General features: G+C 40.4%; 1 protein-coding gene across 1 annotated transcript in view; it reads left to right on the top strand.

Annotated features, from left to right (window-relative positions):
• LOC308475815 (uncharacterized protein) overlaps window positions 1-19,250 on the top strand; it is a 170,141-nt gene extending 150,891 nt beyond the window's left edge. The window contains exon 2 of the mRNA XM_081003231.1: window positions 19,226-19,250. The gene's annotated coding sequence lies outside the window, so the exon portion shown is untranslated. The remainder of the gene's footprint in view (window positions 1-19,225) is intronic.
• Window positions 19,251-19,469: the final 219 nt, after the last annotated feature.

The raw sequence follows: 19,469 nt of genomic DNA, 5'->3' as shown, positions 1-19,469 counted from the left end.
AAAGCCACAGCTGTCTGAACATCTTGTCCTCTGTCTGACCTTTTGCGGTCTCAGTAGTCTGCCCTGTCCTGTCTGTGACCTTTGTCTCTGAGACCTTTGTCTCTTTCGTCATACATTGTGCAAGGGGAAGGAAAATGACACAGTGGAAACAGGTGCCAAAATAACTTTGTACCTCCCCACAATCTCGGGACTGGAAGATGTGTAAAGGTCACAGCCCAAAATGTATCGGCCTGGGTTTGCATATTGTGTCAATAAAAGGAACCTCAACAGAGCTAGCTAGCAGCTTGCTTGTGCACAGCTCACCTGCATTATCAGCTCCTGCCTCATGAACTTCACTTCATCGTGCAGGATACTATCTTAGTGTCCTATTGAAATAAATTCAGCTGCCACTCTGATCAGGTTTTGTACAACTAACAGGTTTCTCTTGGGCATTTTGAATGAAGATCTCCCAAATGCACTTCAAATTCCACTTTAGAAGAACTTTCAGTGACAAATCTAATTAAGGCTTTAGGTAGGGTGAAGTTTTATGAAGTTACTGATTTGAATTGGCATCCTGATTCACATACTTGGAAGATACCTAGAATGGGCAGAGCATGGGCCCCTGTGAACTAGATCAAGAGACAGAGCTTTAATTTTTTAAAAATAGCAATACTAAGGCTTTAGCCTGACCGAAAGCCCATATCCTCTGATACATTAAGCTTGGCCTTCACTTCCAGCTGCCTGTCACGATTGTCCTCTGGAAAGTCCTCTTTGCCTTAGGACCGTTGATGCTGCAAAATTCCTTGTGAGCTACTTAATCAGATAAAATAGCTGTAGCCAAGATAGTTATCTTCCGTCTACATTCCCCCCCCCACTCCAAATGAAGCTGAAGTCAGCAACATTGTATCCTCTATAATTTAATTTTGTTGACAAGAGATTCACATTGTGAATGTCTCAAATTGCAGCGTGTAGTGATAGGGCGAGCAGACTAAGGCCCAGAGTGCTGCTCATTTGTATACTGGACTCAACTCTTCTTATGGCTTAATTTCTCCACCATAATGCAAAGCATGATGCAAAGGACTTTGAAATATGATGGTCCTTTATTTTGCCTTTAAGAAACAAAAACAAAGAAAACAATAACTATGGTTCCCCCCCCCTTTTATTTCTTTTCAAAACCCTAATGAATAAAAGATAAAAATGTAAAGAAATTGACTTCAGTCAATCTTCATGTATTATTCAGTGCTTCTGTGTGTGCATGCAAGTATCTAGATACTCTTTAATTAGCTACCTTGGGCAGAAAAGACCTGGTTTAGATCGCTGAAAATAATAGCTTTCAGAGAGCAATTAAAGGCAAATACGGAATTAGGTTGTCGAGTGCAAGGTGACAACCACCTGGTTTCACTTCAGACATATTCCTATACATTATTTAATTGCACGTGGAGAAACAGTCAATAATGCAGCATTCAGCTGAACATTTTTAAAAATCCCCCTGCACTTCAGTAACCCATTTACAAAAAGAAGAAAAGGTTTGAACCTCTTGTTGGTGGGGGATACAGAAAAACCAATTCCCTAAATTAGTATCCCCATGATTTATATGCTACATATTTGCAGTCTACACTGGCCAAAATGTTTCTTCCAAAAGGATTTGAGATAACCACTTTTCAAGGGTGCTTGCAAACGATGGTTGGCAAAACCATGGTTAATGTCTGGATTTATATTTGCACCAAACCTAATGCCTACGACAGGCCCCAAACTTTTCTTTCTTTCTTTCTTTCTTTCTTTCTTTCTTTCTTTCTTTCTTTCTTTCTTTCTTTCTTCTCCTGCCTTTCAGGGGATTTTAGCCAGTGAGAGAGGTCAAAAGTGTGATAAATGAGTAAATAATTCCAACACCAGGCTATAAGAATTCCTGGGGTGCTAAAGATCTGCTGTTTCCCCTTCCCCTTATGTACATTTCTCTTTCCTGTTGTTCTTGGAATCCCCATAGTTATAAGTCAGGGGCCAGCAAACTTTTTCCGCAGGGGGCCGGTCCACTGTCTCTCAGAACTTGTGGGGCGCCGGACTATATTTTGGAGGGGGGGAAATTCCCCCGACTCTCCTTTCCCTTCTCCACAGCACCAGACGAGCCCTGGTGGCTGCTTACCTGTGCCTTGCGAGTGGCATGGGCTGGCGGCTATGGCGGAGGGATGATGAGAGGCACAAAAGGGCTGATTGAAATGGCGCTCAGCCAACCATGGCTCAACAAATCCCAGCCCCCTTCCACCTCTAGGCAGAGGGGGGAGAAGCCAGGAGGAGGGAAGGGGGCACCGCTACAGTGTGTGTTGGAGGGGGGGAATGGCGCAGCCCGAATGATCAGAATCCCCACGCTGATCCACGCGGCGATTCCCGGACCGTCTGCGGGCCTTAGTTTGCCAACCCATGTTATAAGCACTATATGCTTTCACTTTGTAACTGACGTATGAAACACTGTTTAGTTAACTACAATACAGTGGTCCACACAGCTACGCAGAAGTATTATAATAATAATAATAATAATAATAATAATAATTATTATTATTATTATTATTATTATTATTATATATACCACCCTTTCTCCAAAGATCACAGTGTGGTTTACAATATAAATATACAAAATGAGAACACAAAATACATAATAAAACAAAAGCAAACCAATAACCTCTCCCACAAACACATTTACAGTAAAAGGCCATACAATGTTAATCAGCAAAAAGCCTTGTTATAAACATTTTTGCCTGGTACCTAAAGATATGTAATGAAGGCACCAGGATAGCGTTCGACAAACGGAGAGCCACCACAGTCTGCACCTCTCGTGGAGGAGGCACACAGGGTCCAGTGAGGTTCATATGGGAAGAGGTGGTCCTTAAGGCATTGCAGCTTTGAGCCATGTAAGGTTTTATATCTCAAAACCAGCACTTTGAATGGGGCTCAGAAACTAATTGGGAGCCAGGTGTAGAATAGAAATAGTAGCTAGGTTCCCCAAAAAACCTGTGCAACTAGTTCCTCATAACTAGAGAGGTTTGGGTGTATATGTCTCAAAATTATCTGCCATGCTGGATACCACAACCATTGGTAAAAACAAGAGAACTTTCAAATGCAGACAAACTTCTACTGAGCATGCCAAACCCTTTGGGTTTGGCATTACTATCCCCTTTCCTCAAAAAAGGGAGGGGGGGAAAGAAAAAGAAAACCCACCCCTCACCCTTTTTCAAGATGGAGAGAGAAGTTATGCAAAACATCAAAACGCATTGCAACATGACCAGGAAAAATGTAAAATATTGGGGGGGGGGGTTTAATATCAATGCACCAATCATCATAGAAATGTATCCTTAGGATGTTTCCATCAATACAGTTCAATTTCTCCCTTGAACACGGAGAAATCAAAGTGCAACTTGAAATTGTATGTTTATAACATAATTCTCTATCTGGAGTTCAAACACCATCTTAAACATTATGATTTACTATTTATGGTGTTGTGGAAGCATTTCCTTCTTTTCAAAATAGGAAATAAGCATGTTTTCTTTCTTATCTGGACTGTAGTTCATTTATTGATCTACAGACTCTTTATTAGGGTTTTGAGGCAGCAAGCTATAATTTAATATCTGTTCAGTGGTTATTCTCATACCACACTGCACAGTAATTATGGTGTGATTTTTGAAACATGGGGTTTTGAAGGTTTATACTTCTAGACAAAAAGAGTTATGAACTGAAGCTATTGATTTTCATAATGTTGTTCCCTGAATGATTTGGCACTTGATATGAATTGATGTCATAATTATGAAATGTTGTATAAAGTGGATAAGATGGTATAATAATAAACATCAAAGTGCCATTGTGGAGTTTATGGATGTTTTATATCTTCAGTTAAAAGGAGACAGCAATTTGTCTTTCCTTGCCATTGTCTGGTGAACATGTGAAAGAATTTCATTTTGCCAGCACATAGAGCACATCTCACTTGTGTCAGAAAACATTGTTTCCCTTCAGCCCTCAAAAAGAACGATGTTTGCAGGCTTCCAGTGTCAGAAAATACAGAGTCTTTGGCTGTGTACACATTACCGTTTCTTCTGGCTCCTATGCTTTCCCACCACTGGCTTTTGGATTCATGTACACACAATGTTACCCATGATGTAGAGCTAGCTTGTAGTTCCTTGAGAAATGCTGCTGTCTGGTGTGTTTCCCTTCAAACCAACTTCAATCCAAAAATAAAACCTAAGACACATTCATTTTTCAGTTAAGCTGAGACACAGATACAGAAAAGTCCGCAAATAGAATGGCACTTCTGTGCAAGCGTGGAGCACGATAGAGTGCTTCTGCACATGTGTGAAGCATGCAGAACACTTCTGCGTGTGCGACGAAACCTGGAAGTATACACTTCCGGCTTTGCCACGTTTGCAACCCGAAGCAAACGCAACAAGAGGTATGACTGTATTTGAGGCAGCCATTATGCAGGCATGTCCGTGGACCAGGGGGACTAGGCTAGTCCCCTGTATGTTCCCCTTCCCAAAGCCAAAGACGGTAATGCACATTCTTCACTTAATTTATGAAGGAAGAATTCCCTCAGGTGTGTGGGGCGAGAACGAATGGTGCATCATTCTGTGGTAATGTCAGGAGAATGCATGGGCTGTGGGGATTGGGTGCATATGAAGGATGGGTAGATGCCCCAATGCTCATTCAAAACTCCTTGTTTTCTTCCTCTTTGAATTGATTTTATCTTTATTTCTGGCTGATATTGCCAGTCAGTATAGCAAGCTGGTCAGCATATTGCACAGTTCAAATCTGGAGTTAACTCTTTATTAGCGAAACACAATCTTCACAACCTGGCTGTGTTTCAGACCTAATGAGCACAGCAGCTCAGGCCCTGTGGGTTTTACTCCACCAAATCAGTTGCTAAGACTAAAAGTCCCCACCTCCCCATCACCATCTATGTCTCCTCCACTCCAGGGTTTCTTGTAAACAATCAGAGGATGCGTCTGCATGTAACCTGTCTTTGCTGCTCCCCTTTCATACCTCTTCTGGTACTTGGAGTCGGGGGGGGGGCAGCAGGGGAGAAAGACACCCGTGACCAGCCTGACTCAGCTCTGCCTCTGGACCTCCTTCTTCCCAATCAGCTGTTTCAGCTTCTGCCTCTAATTCTGGACTTCTCTCTGCCACAGACTCTCCCAGCTCACTACGCCCTGTTACACCTCCAGCTTCTGACATCTCCTCTTCCCAATCTTTCCCTTCTTCGTCCTGTGATCACTCATTGTCGTCCCACCACCACCACTCCCCGGGCTTTGAGCCTTCTTCCCTTGGTTGTTCCCCAGCTGGTTCCTCACACCCCTCAGCTGTGTCTATCCAGTCCATGACATCTATCTCCGAATTCACTTCAGAATAACCGCTTGTTAATAGATGCTCCTGGTAGCGAATCGTGCCCTGGGATGCAAGCGGAAGTCATGCAGTGGCAGCAGGAGGCCCCATTAGCAAAAGCGCGCCTCAGGTTAAGAACAGTTTCAGGTTAAGAATGGACCTCCGGAATGAATTGAGTTTGGTTTTTTTAAAAAATAAGATATTTATTAAGATTTTTTAAAAAATATTACAATACAAAATGAAAAAGAAAAAAAAGTACAAAATAAAAATGATTAAAAACACTCAGATTTTCCATTGCTTATTTTTCTTTAGCTTGTTTCCCGGACCTCCTGTTGATTCAAATGTTTTTTGTCTCATTTGTTTAATTTTCCATTCTATTTCCTGATTCATCATTTCCATATATTGTACTTGATATAACTTTATTTCTCTCAAAATCTCCTGCGACTTTGGTTTTGCTCTCAATTTCTTTTCACTTTCTTTTATTTTCCCCAAAATTTTATCTTTCTTCTCATTTTGACTTCTCTTCTTTATTGCATTCTGTTGTATCAGAAACCCTCTCATGACAGCTTTACTTGCGTCCCAGATTACTCTTTTTTCTACATTAGTATTCATATTTATTTCAAAATAGTCTCTCAAGGTTTTTTGGGCCTTTTTATACACTTCTTCATCTCTAAATAGGGTGTCATTCATCCTCCATCTGAAGGAGCCAGTTGATGTTAGCTTCAACTCCATCCTTACCGCATTATGGTTGGAGCAGGTTTTTGGGCAGATTTCCACTTTCTTTATCTTTGGTGCCATTCCTCTAGTTACCCATATTTGGTCAATTCTAGTCCATGTCATCTTAGCTTCAGAAAAGAACGTTCCCTCTCTTCCCAAGGGGTTCTTTGTTCTCCATGTGTCCACTAAATCTAAATTGTCTATCATCTCAAAAAATGTTTTCGGTAGTCTACCATCCTTGGTAACTACCTGTCTTTGTGCCTTATCCATGTTTGTAGATACTACTCCATTCATGTCCCCCATCAAAATCAGATTGTAATCCAAATAGTCCAATAAGGTCTCATGCAACTTTTTAAAGAATTCAGATTTCCCCTCATGAATTGAGTTTGTAACCGGAGGTACCTCTGTACTAGCAACTCTTATTTCAAATATTATCAGCTCCCCATTGTATGGAGAGTTCCTTTATCTATCCTGGACATGTGATGCTGGTGAGAGGCAAATGGTGCATGCACACACATTTCTTTCCACCCAGCTCAACACAACTCACAATCTAAATTAATGTTTCTTCAGGTCCCAGATGATTAGAACCTTGAGAGATATTGCAAATCATACTGCAACTTTTTTTCTTTGCTTCCCTCAGAATTCTTCTAACGCTTCTGCTGAGCGATAAACTATTCATTTATTTCAGAATTTCGGTTTTGGATATTCATTGGAAGCAAGAGTCATGTGCTTGGTAAAAGCCTGTTTCTTCCCAAACCTGAGCGTAAAATTGATCATATTTTTCTACGGTATTATCACTAAAATTAGACTAATGGCTGCTTTTATAGGTGAAAGGTTACCATTAAAAGATGCTGCCTAGCAAATAATGCATTTTGAACAAAACTCTGAACAATAGGGTATTTAAATCATATGTTGCAGTCTTTCCTCAAAGAAATGAAAGCATTTCCTTACAATCCTTTTGTTGTTGCCTTGGTCAAGCAATAATCACAGGCAATATGATTTAGGAATAGTTTTTAAGATTGTGTTTACACAAAAATAAAATGATTTTTTACTGGGGGGTTTCAGCTTCAAAGTGAAAGCTTTGGGCGGAGAATCATGGAAAGTGAAATGCTCTTATGAAAAGAAGAAAAAAGAAAAAACTCATCTTTGTTAACAGCAGGGTGCAAAAACATTGACAGATTACGTATTGCTGAAGTGCAGTAGCTTCAGACAAAAGACATTTTTCTATTTAAAAAATAAAATAAAAGTCCTCAGTAATAAAGATAAATTTATGATGCACAGATAACCAATTATCATGTTCTTTGGATTATTTTATATTCCAGCAGTGTAAGTAAAGTTTGTCATAGGATGAAGCGACAATTGAAAGACAGTTTGGGAGTGCTGTACTCTTGACTTATTTGGTGAACTGAGGGAAGCCTTTCAGACATTTTTATTTTACTGGGTCTTTAAATTAATGGATTTTAAACCACAAATTGACTCCTGATTCTAATCTGTTGGATTTAACTAAAATGAAAATTTATTGGAAATTGTTTTTCTTAGTGGTATGATTGCAAGCTATATTGAGGATAGGCTGTTGAAAGGCATGTTCATTTAGGGAGAGATGAATACACACCATTGAAAATTCTCTTCAAAATTCACCTTTGCAAATTTTGATGTCTGTCCTAAATCTGGATTGGATCTAAACTTAGTCATGCATAGAAACATTCATATCAATGGGACTTCGTATTAACTCCCAAGACTCTCCATTTTATTCCCTTCCAATAAGTGTGGTCCTGTGCTCTATTTGAACACATACTCTGTTTCGGGGGTTGGAGAAGCTTGTGCTAGTGGACCTAATTAGCCCAGGCAGTGGTCCTAATTTGGCCCGTGAGGACACTTTCTCCAAACCAGAACCACTTGCCCCACCTATGCCATATGTGACTTCAATTCGGAGGCAGGTAAAAATATGACCTTCACAGTGAAATGTGTTTTGAAGCTCATTCAGTAGAAACTGCTGGGAAATGCACTCTGAAGTCAATATTCCCTAGTGGTTCCTGAGAGACTGCACTCTGAATGGCATTTCCAAGCAGCTTCTATCTGAACTATTTGGATACTTACTCCAAATACATTGCTGTCACCTGATGTCAGGATGTCCACCTGTCAAATCTGGCCCACGGGGCTTGTGGAGATAAGGATATGATCTGATATAGGTATCGCATACCCTCCAACATTTCTCCGATGAAAATAGGGACGTCCCATTACATAATGACAATTTTACTATTTATACCTTTTACATCTTGTTGGGTTTCCTCAGCCACTCTGGCCAGCTATAGAAAAGCATAATAAAACATTAAACATTTAAAAAACACACTTCCAGATACAGGATTGACTTCAGATGGCTGGGGGGGGGGGGTCAGATAACTCCATACCCTCCAACATTTCTCCAATGAAAACAGGGACATCCTAAGGAAAAATGGGACATTCTGGGATCAAATCAGAAACTGGTACAGCTTCTCCAAATCAGGGACTGTCCCTGGAAAATAGGGACACTTGGAGGGTCCAAGTTATGTTTTAGTACATGGGGAAACTGCCCCATGTACTATTCATACTGCATCTCTGAACCAAAGTGACAAGATCACTGGGATTGTTCCTAATTTCTCACAATTTTAAAAACAAAGCAAACATTTTACAAGTTTCTGTCTAAAGCAGAAGCTGGGAAAGTTAATCTGCTTTGTGCTGCCCAGTCTGGCAGGTTGCCTCATATGTCAAACAGGTAGACTTCCACAGATGGTCTTGTATGTTGATGTTATGTGTTCCTATGAACTTAAATGTCTTTTGTCTTTACTTTTTCTGACCGAACAAGAAAGTCTTGTGAAACCTTAAAGACTAACAAATTGTATAATGGCAAAAACATTGGTGCTGATGCTGGGGTGTAGAAATCAGAAGCCCATTAAATGCATACAATACTGATTAGCAGTTGCATAATTAACACCAGCTGTTCACAAGAGTAGCTCACAACAAGCTTAGGAACTCCTCCTTTAGGTAAGGTTTATGTTTTAATTTCCAACCAGTGTCACATTTTGTTCATTTGTTAGACTTTGTGTTTTTTATTAGATTGACATGCTCTCAGTGACTGTGGTCAATGCTTAATGCATCATGCTTAATGGCATCACCAGGGGTTGCCCCTTGGTCTCAGGTTTAAGGCCTGAAATCTCAGGTACTGGGATGTCCCTGATACCTATGTATATGTATACCCTAGTGGTATACATTCAAGTCTTTGTGAGGCTAATTCTCATTGTGCATTTCATCTAAATCATGTCTGGGAGTAATTATAAGGTACAGTTGTGCTCCTTGGCCAGTCTGGAGATCTATATCTTAATCATATATTAATCCATGGCTTTGAACTTTCCTATCAAAAACTAACCTTGTTACTGAAAGAAACAATGAATATTTTCATATACCTATTTAAGCAGCCAGAGTTTTGTTGCTCATACACATTCACTATTCATAATCTCTAGTAATTCATTTATACTTCCACAAATTGAGCACTGCAATTTTTCATTTGGATTGAAAGTAAATTTCCCCTTATTACTTTCTCGCCCTCACTCTCCCATTCTTTCACTCATTTACAAACTTGTGGGTTTTTTTGTACTTTCTTACTGAAAAGGAAATTAAGGAGCAGTTTTTCCTCACCAAATGTTCTTTACTATGTGAAATGAGGTACAGCCCAACGTTAAAAGGATTAGGAACTCTTTACATATTTACCATATGCTGCTCAAAGATGCCTCAATTACTTTATATTAGTTTGGTAATACTCTGGGGCAGTTTTACTTTCCACAGGAGATTTTTCTTTCCTAAAGTTGCCCAATGATGTCATCACCACAGTCTGCATTGCACATTTTTGAATACAGACTCAAATGTTAAGCATTTTCACAATTTTCTAGTCTGGGGAGTGGCCACAGTCCCTAAGCGTTGCATCTGAAATTTGCTTTTCTCTGTGGCAGGCAATGTCACCCGTCACAATATAAGATAATCTTTGCTCACAGAAAAAGGAAAACCTTTCAAGGCCAGTACTTGTTTGCTCACCAGTAAGTATTTCAGTGGGTTTCAGTTCCCGGGCAAATGGACTTCCGGGGTGGCGCCATCGGCAATGGCGGACTCCCTCTGAACTGGAGGGACTAGCTCCGCGGGAAACGGGTCTTCTCCGCTATGGCGAAGTGGGGACCCTTTCAAAAATCACAGGCGGATGAAGCCTGTGACCATGGGACTCGGCGGGCACCTTTAGCGCCCCCCCAACTCGCTAAGGAACCCACTAACGGGCTCTGAAGTGAAGAGGGGGAAGTGGCGCGGTGCTGTGAGTCAACTGCTATTTCCGTGGAGCAAAGCTGCATAGCCGTTGCCGGAGAGCGCTGCCTTTTTCCTGGGACAATTTAGACTCTAAAATAAGCACCCGTGAGTACTTAGACTTTGAACAACTGGTAATTAGATGGGGACTTGCGAGCAGAAAGGAATTGGATCTTAAAAATCTATTTCAATTTGGTACGGAACGGGAAGGTCTAAACAGGAAGTCAGCCTTCCGTTCTTCTGTAGACAGAATAAAGCAAAGACAACGTAAACTAGAGCTCAGAAAATCGCTTTTAAAGGATTGGATTTCATCATTTAAAATTGTGGAACCCTCCTTCGACAGCAGGAGAAGAAGGGGGATCTTTTTTGGACTGTTTAAAGTGAGTTTAAAGTAAAGCAACTTTCCTACGTCCTGATCCTGGAGCGGGGTGTCAGGACTGACGTTTGAAGTTCATTGACCAGAGACAAACGTTTTTGACAGATAGCTAAAAGAAGAGAAACATAGTGATTCCACTGTTTCCCTTCGCATTTCAAAGGAACAAATATTGACAAAGTATCTCAAAAAGGGAAACTTTGTTGCAAGATCAAATAGAAGTTTTTCCCCTAGAGGGAGACTGTGAAACTGTAACCAACTCCAGGGAGCCGGCAGCTGTTTACAGATTACAATCGTGGGAATAGGCATTTGACCTTGCAGGACAATGTATTCAGAAGCTTTGTTGTGTGCTTTCTACAAAACAAATGCCCTACTGGAACAGTTACATGAGAAGGTGAATTTGATGACGACTTCGACTAGAAATTTTGAACAGGCAGTGGGAAATTTTGAACAGACAGTGGGAAAATATGTGGAGCCCACCCAGGAATTAAATCAGGAGTGTGTCCTGACAGAAAAGGCCCAACAGGAATATGAGTTTTCGGATTTGACAAATGAACCTGGAAAAAGCCAGATTTGGAAAGAAAAAGTTTGGTTTGGCTTGGAAATGGGGGGCTGGATTGACCCCCCTATGTTGGGATGTTTGGACTGTTCAAATCTGGCAATGGGCCGTGAGATGTTTGGGATTGTGGGGGCTCTTAATTTTGGAGGGTCTTTGAAACATGCTTTTAAATACCATATGGAATTCAGTGCTGAATATGGAAAAGGGGCTGATCTGTCGAGAAGGGTTAAAAATATTGCCAAGCTGGAGTTACCACGAGCAGGAGACAAGGGAAAATACAGTTACAAATATGAAGAAGAGCTGCGAAAGGGACATGGAAGAGACTTGAGGGCCTCGGATATAAGGTTGCCAGTTTAATGGGCCAGATCGATGGGATAATAAGGACTGACAAAACCTGGAACCAGGAGGAAGGGACGTTGGATGAAGATTGGATCTGTTTGTATTTCTTTTTTTTTTACCATTAGAACTGTTTTATAAAATTGATGAATGTCAGAAAAATGTTGGAATGAAATTACTCGGCTTTAGTAAAGATGTTTAAAGAATTATGAAAGAATATTATGGTTATGAGAAGTTGGTAAGGATAAGATTTAAGTTTTAAGCTTTAAGGTTTATTTTCTTATAGAAAGATAAGATTAAAACTGTTTAGGGTAATGTAATGACAGAATATTATGAAATATGGAAAGGATTTGCTGGGATAATTAATAACTAGGATACAAAGAAAGGGAGGAGGAGGAGGTCAAAGAAAGAAGGTAATGACAGTTGAGGATTCGAGAATAATGAATTTGTTTTTAAATGTTCTTAAATTGTATTTTTGTTTTTGTTTTTCCTGTCTTTTTTTCTTATTTTTGAATTTGTATTTTTATTTTGTATTTTCTTCTGCTTTTATTTTATGTTGTAACACTTTGAAAATTTCAATAAATATTTTATAAAAAAAAAAAAATCAGTTCCCGGGCAAATGAATTTAGAATTTCATCCTTAGGTCCTGGTTCTTGCACGGAGAAACAAACATGACATTGAAGTGCAGAATACCGTATTTTTTGCTCTATAAGACTCACTTTTTCCCTCCTAAAAAGTAAGGGGAAATGTGTGTGCGTCTTATGGAGCGAATGCAGGCTGCGCAGCTATCACAGAAGCCAGAACAGCAAGAGGGATTGCTGCTTTCACTGCGCAGTGATCCCTCTTGCTGTTCTGGCTTCTGAGATTCAGATTTTTTTTTTTCTTGTTTTCCCCCTCCAAAAACTAGGTGCTTCTTGTGGTCTGGTGCGTCTCATAGAGCGAAAAATACGGTATATCATTTTCCAGAAAATAGTGATTCTGACAATTAGCCCCCCAAAGCAGATAAATTGACCAAAGGAAAAAACCCTGAGCTAAATGCAGAATGGAAAACTGATGCAATTAATTTTCTAAGATAATTTATATCACATTTTTCATCATACAATAATCCCATGGAAAGTTTCCCTAGAAACAATAAAATCAGCTAAAAACAATTTAAATATAACAAAACATATCTAAAACAGACAACAGCAGTACAGCCATATAGTCATGTCAAAGATATCACAAAAACCTGGGTCTATAGATTGGGTTTCAGATGGCATAGAAAAACAGGGATGGTACAAGCCATCAGTGGGGAAGGCATTGCATAACCAAGGCATCAGTAACCATAAGGGCCGTTCCTGAATAATTATGCATGAATCATTACTCAGTGGTGGGATTATCAGGGCAGACTCTCCTACATCTCTTAATGCAGGTGTCTGGGTCCTAAATCGTTTAGGGACTTGCATGTTAAGATAAATGGAATGGTCATTAAGACTTATGACTGAAAAGAACTTCATATTCTATGTGAATTATTATCATCAGTTACCATAAAGGTATTTCCAAATAGCCAAAATCAGGTGATGGAGCTTCTCTGGAAGTTATTTCTGCATCGTGCATTTACTGTCAAAAGGGCAAACTTGTCAAGATGACGAATGGGTGAGGGTAATTTCTGCAGCAAGTTGCAGAACTATCAGCCTGTCCAACACCTGATCCTCGTATCAACATCTGTTTGTTATATATGCATAGGAAATAAAATCAGCCCAATCTCTGGGCTCATGAAAGAACCCTGACAACATGTCACTCCACAGAAATTTTTCAAAATGCCCATTCAAGCACTGACCTTGTGGCCAGTTCCAAGGCATATGTGTGTATTCAGCTCATGACTCACAGCTGCGGCCTGAGAGACTTACATTCATACACTGATACTTTTCAGCTGAAAAATACTTTCTAAATCATTGTCACAGTAAAACCAGCAAATCAATGTTAGGGCAATGTCAAGTGGAATTTAGCAGAATGACTAGCGGCTGTTAAAAGGAAATACTGATGCAGTGGATCAATGTAATATTAAGTACCCTATCACTAAAGAAGTTCATAGAGCAATCAATGCATTGGTTAACCAGCCATCTGTGCAAAGTTTTTAATAGGGTAAAAATTGTCGAACCCTCCACTTTTCAGGAGCAAGCTGGCAGCAGAATTTCTTACCAGCTGGAGCTTATGAAAAACCCAGTTGGGCAAGGAGCCAGCTAATAATATAAATTATCCCGTCTTCTTGAAACATTTAACACATATGAATAACTATTTCCAGGGCCTGCCTAAGAAGGGCTTTGACACAAGACGGACAGCATCAGCCAAAAATTGGATTTGGCTCAATAAGCAAGCAAGTTGATGAATCTTTATTAAGCGAATCTTAATTGAGAGGAAAAGAAGTTCTCTTTAATCAGGTAAATAGAAGTTTTGTCAGAACTTGCTAATGCATAGTCAAAGGTGAGGAAGCCTTGCGCTGATCTGGGCGACTCCTCTGGCGTTTTTTAATATGCTTGGAAGGGAGCAGAGAAGAATTTGGTCAAAGGAACAAAAAGTGAGCTGGAGCTGAACCGGAGGAGGGAAGTAAAAGCATTGTGTATCAGCTTATGGATCAAACTTTAATTTATGCCTGTATATAAATGGCATGATTTTTCAAATTCATTCATTATTATAGCAAAGGGGGAGTATCTTCTGAAATATTTATGGCAGGCAAATAAAAGTATGGATGGCTGAATGGAAAATGCATAATGATGAAGAGCAGCAAAATACTAAGCTCTTCAGTAAAAGTTTGATGATCTATAGCAGGCCAGCAAAACTTGTGGCCCACCAAGAAAAAAACATATGTGGCCAGCCAGGCATCTCACAGCCTCAATGTTTTTGCATTCTAGACAGGCAGCAAAAACAGGAGGACAGCTGAATCCATGGTGGGCCACTGTGCATCTCTATTAAGCTGCAACCCATTTGGTGCATCAAAAGTTGTGCAGGGCTCAGTTCAGGGTAGGAAAAGGGTGGAAAAGGCCTTTATTATGGGAGGAAGGCTTGAATCATGCTATAAACGAACTTAATATATGGATATATTCTGACTCAAAAGTGGGCAAGAGAGGAATGACATAGTGGGAAGTATTTTAGTGGAATGGTCAGTTTTGTTGGCATCACTCTGTCTATGGAGACAATGGAGGAGTGCGCCTTTGGGAGTGAGGTCAAGATATTGGAAGGTACAGAAGAGACTGATACAGGAGAGACATGGTTTGTTGCAGCTAGGGCAGATGCACCATGACTTTTCTTCTCTCTGTGGCCTTCCCAGCGGTCATGTCACCTACAACCTGTTTTCTCCAGGCACTGCGGTTGCCTGCAAGGGATTTCCTCATGGTGGGGTTGATATTGCCAGCCTTCAAGGCATGTTTGCAGACATCTTTGTAACACAGAGTTCGTTTGCCAGTGGTGCCTGAAGCCATCTACCCCTGGAGTATATGTCCTTGGGGATTCTGCCATCTTCCATTCGGTGGACATGTTCAAGCTAGTAAAGACATCACTAAGACAGGAGTGGGAAGGTGGGCTTGGGAGAGCACAATTTTGTTTGGAATTCTGTCCTACCATTTGATGCCCAAAATCCTCCTAATTCAGCGCATGTGGAAGGTGTTGAGTTATCCATGCAGTATTGACTGGTGGGGTAGCTATATAATAACTAAAGCAGGCGTATGTGATATAAGTTAGTATGAAACAACTGGGTAAACAAATATCATAGACTTGTGGAAGTTGGAAGGGTCATCAAGCCCAAGAAACTGCCCTACAGGATTCCCAACTAAAGCACCCATATTTAAGGCTGCTACCTTAAATGCACTTTAACAAGCCCCACTGAACAGGTGGGATTTATTTCTGAGTAAGTAAGCGTAGGATTGCACTGTAAATTCAATATATTGAATTCATTAAACATGTAATTTTAATTCATGTCAACACAATGGCTTGGCTCCTAACAGCCCCATAGCCAGGCTGTGGCACAAGCGTATACTTTGCCTCCACAGCTGTTGCCCTCCCCCATGGAATTCCCCCCCCCTTCTGGAAATTTTGGAAAAATTGAGCATAAATTGTGACATGACCGACAATGGCAACTTCCATTTCAAGAACGACAGCTTGTTTTCATAACAGGAGCAACTTGTATTCTTAAGTGCCTCAAAAAAAAAAATTGAGCGAAAAAAGGCAAAAGTCTCATCTGGTAGAATTCCCATGAAGTCTGCTTACTGAAGACTTTCCTGACCAAGGGTTGGTTTTTATGATCACAAACACCCTGTAGTTACATAAGTGACCCTGAAAAGAATCACTTGCTTAGCAGCATGACTCTTGAAGAGTTAACTATTAGAACTTTGTATCCATGGAAAACCTGTTTGCTCCTTCTTCCAATTCAGTGCTAAACTGTGGGCTTTCCCAGGGGAAAATGGTGGAGTGGCTGGAGGTGTAGGTGAGTCCTCAGACTCAGTGGCGTAGCGTGGGGGGTGCAGGGAGGGCCGGCCGCACCGGCCGCAACATCTGGGGGTTAGGGTTAGGGGGCGCAAATCCACGGGTTAGGGGGCACAAATTACTTGCCTTGCCCTGGGTGCTGACAACCCACGCTACACCACTGCTCAGACTCCATTTCTTGGTATTTCCTTGGCTCTTCCTTTTTGTGTCTGTTGTGTTCTCTACACAGCCAACAATAAATAAGCCTATTGTTTGCCCTGCTGTAAGAGGTAAGAGTTTTTTTATCCTGCAGTCATTACAATTAGTAGATAAGGACTGGGTGCTTATTGTTGAAAAGGTATTTTGTGAGCCTACCATTCAGAACGCTTTCTTGTATGTTTATCAAACATTTCATAAATTTAAGAAAAGTCTATTGTGCAGTAAATGTTTCACAAATTTAATGACACAATTTCATTGATTTCAACAAGATAGTTGTTTTTCTCCGCTCCTGAAATGCTTGACTGTTGTTGTACTGTAATGTGCTTTGACACTATTTCTAAACCAGTTTTTGTTTTGTTTTTTTCTACAGTGATACCTCGGGTTACATACGCTTCAGGTTACACACTCTGCTAACCCAGAAATAGTGCTTCAGGTTAAGAACTTTGCTTCAGGATAAGAACAGAAATCGTGCTCCAGCGGCGCAGTGGCAGCAGGAGGCCCCATTAGCTAAAGTGGTGCTTCAGGTTAAGAACAGTTTCAGGTTAAGAACGGACCTCCGGAATGAATTAAGTACCTAACCTGAGGTACCACTGTATTGTTGTCGCAATACAAGAGTAAAATGGAATTTTTGAGAAAAGAATCTCAAATTTTAATTTCTTCGTTACAGCATAAACGAATTTGTTTGCTTTAAATCTTTTCGTATTCCCTGGTTCACTGTATCATTAATACCATTTTTTCCCTTATGGGAAAAAACCCCGTTTTTCACTCACTTAGTTCCTGGTGTTCTTATTAATTTTCTGTTCACTTGACCTTTACACCTGTAAGTTAGCACACTCTATGAATGGAAGAGTAAGCAGGGAGGTCACTGTATTCTCCTTTTTAGGCCCCACCTAAAAAGGAAAGATTGCTGCTGTGCCTCTGTCAATGGAAGGGCTTGTCTCATTTGCAGATGGACCAAGTTTTGGCAGAGGATCCTGCTGGCAGGATACCCACTTAGGCAAGAAATTGGATTAAGAGGTACAGGAGACGAGAGTGGGCTGCCTCACCTTTTCTATTTCTTGTGTAGAAAACTTGAATTAGGATTTCTGTTTGTGGGAAATTTCCTTACACCATAGTATATCACATCCTTCATCCCAATACAGTGGATTGAGACACATTGAGATATTCCATGTGCCATTGTAGCTTTTCTATGGAGTGTAACACGAAGTGTCTAAGAGGCATCATACACAAAAAAGTAAATTTGATTCCCTCCCTTCCCCCTGATATTAATAATAATAATAATAATAATAATAATAATGTTTTTGCATTCTAGACAGGCAGCAAAAAGAATTGATGCCTCCCCAGCCACTCTGGACAGCTTCCAACAAAATATTAAAATACAGTAATGCATCAAACATTAAAAGCTTCCCTAAACATTTCTCATGAGATCTTTCCTTTATTTCTGCCTTATTTTATTACTGGAGATTTTTTTGTGATGTTAGCATATTCATTTTCTTCATGGAAATAATTTTCTGTTTATTCATTTATTTTTAATGTGGGAGGAAAGAGGAAAATAAAAACCAAATGGAGAAGACACACAGTTTTTCCTTCGACCACCTTTCAAAAATTTCTCAGTGATTTTCTGGGAATTTTCCAGGGGTAACTATTTGGTTGGTAAAGCCAGTAAATGTCCAGCTTTCAATACATATGAGGAAAGAAAGCTCACTTGAAATGGATCCAATCCTTTGTAACACGCCCCAGAACTGGCCGTCCTCAAGCATGCTTTCTCTTACACAGTGAGCAGCCGTAGAAGACATCTGAGCAAACTTAGGAATCCTGCAACGTTTTAAAAGTCGTTTCCTTTGCCCTTTCATCAGCTGATAGCCTTAAACGCTCTGCGGCATCCCTCAGATACTTGCTCCCACTGATTTTCAACAGTACATTTGATCGGACATTTCATTCTGTAACAGGTCACCTGCAGAGCACCTCCTTCCTTAGAGAAAGGACAGGGGGAAAATCTGTTCCTAAGGTGCGCACTTAAGAGCTTACACCAAATGTCTGCTGTGTGTTCTCAGTATGTGTTCCTTAATGGCTCTCAACACTTCAAAGCTATTTGTGCCAGGAAGGGCATCGTTTGTCGGGGAGGGTCATTTTCTTGCCACATTTCTCCACTGCTTTAGCAGATTTCCACAGGCTGTTGTAATTTAATGAAATAGTATATCCTGTGTCTTTGTCTTGCTAATGTAAAAACCCCAATAACGAGATTGTGTTTTTCTCAGACTTTTCTCCCCCGAGGTATCAGCCAATCCTGAGGAAATAAACTGTTAAATAAATAAATAAAAATCTGGAAAGCAGCGAAGAGCTATAAAAAGGATGGATAATCTAAAACAAACAAATGTAATCACAATATAACTCTGAAGTGTAATAGGATATTGTGATTGCCACGGTCTACCAGAGAACAGTTCATTGCTTCTTGATGGTATCTGTTTTTTGCTAAGTATGATGAAACAGACACACAGACTACAGCGCAGAGTTAAACGGAATTAACAATTATTGTTCCCAGCAAGGAACATACAATTCTATGGAGCTGGCTTAGGGGCAATACAACAAATAATTTTCAACACTCTCTCCAAACTACAATTCCCCATATTGTGTGGGGGGGGAGCCATTGCACTTAAACTGGTACATTCCACATGGGTCTTCAAAAACATTTGTTTAGATTCAAGAAAACACTGAAAGTTTTGTTAAGCTGAAGCCTTAGAGTTTAAAAACCTTGCATTGGGTAAAAAGTCTTAATTTAATACCTCGTGCTTGTTGGGAAAAAGCACCAAGGCAAAAGCCAGCTCCAGATGGCTGGAATGCAAAACAGGATGTTATGTTTTGCAGGTGTACTGTTGGAGAAAAGGTGGAGCCTATTCTCTGTACTGAGCACCGGATGTTAGCTCAGTGTGTCATCTGACCTGTACTGGAAGTACAGGGGAGGAGTTGAGACTCTTCTGATGGAGTCTGAAGGGAACAGTCACATTTCTCTGTACTGCTGAATGACAGGAATAAAAGGACATGTAAAAGGACTCCTGTCTGTCTTTCTTCCCCTCCCTGGGGGAGTGCAGGGAGGGAGAGAAGGAGGAGGGTGTGTCCTGCTCACGTTTGAGGAGGATCTCCGGTTTGTTTACCTAGCCTGCCGGA

Source organism: Podarcis pityusensis, assembly GCF_964106645.2.
Source record: "Podarcis pityusensis genome assembly, chromosome: 4".
Taxonomy (NCBI): Eukaryota; Metazoa; Chordata; class Lepidosauria; order Squamata; family Lacertidae; genus Podarcis; species Podarcis pityusensis.
Note: the sequence above shows the minus strand (reverse complement) of the source record. Positions and strands in the feature narration are given on the sequence as shown.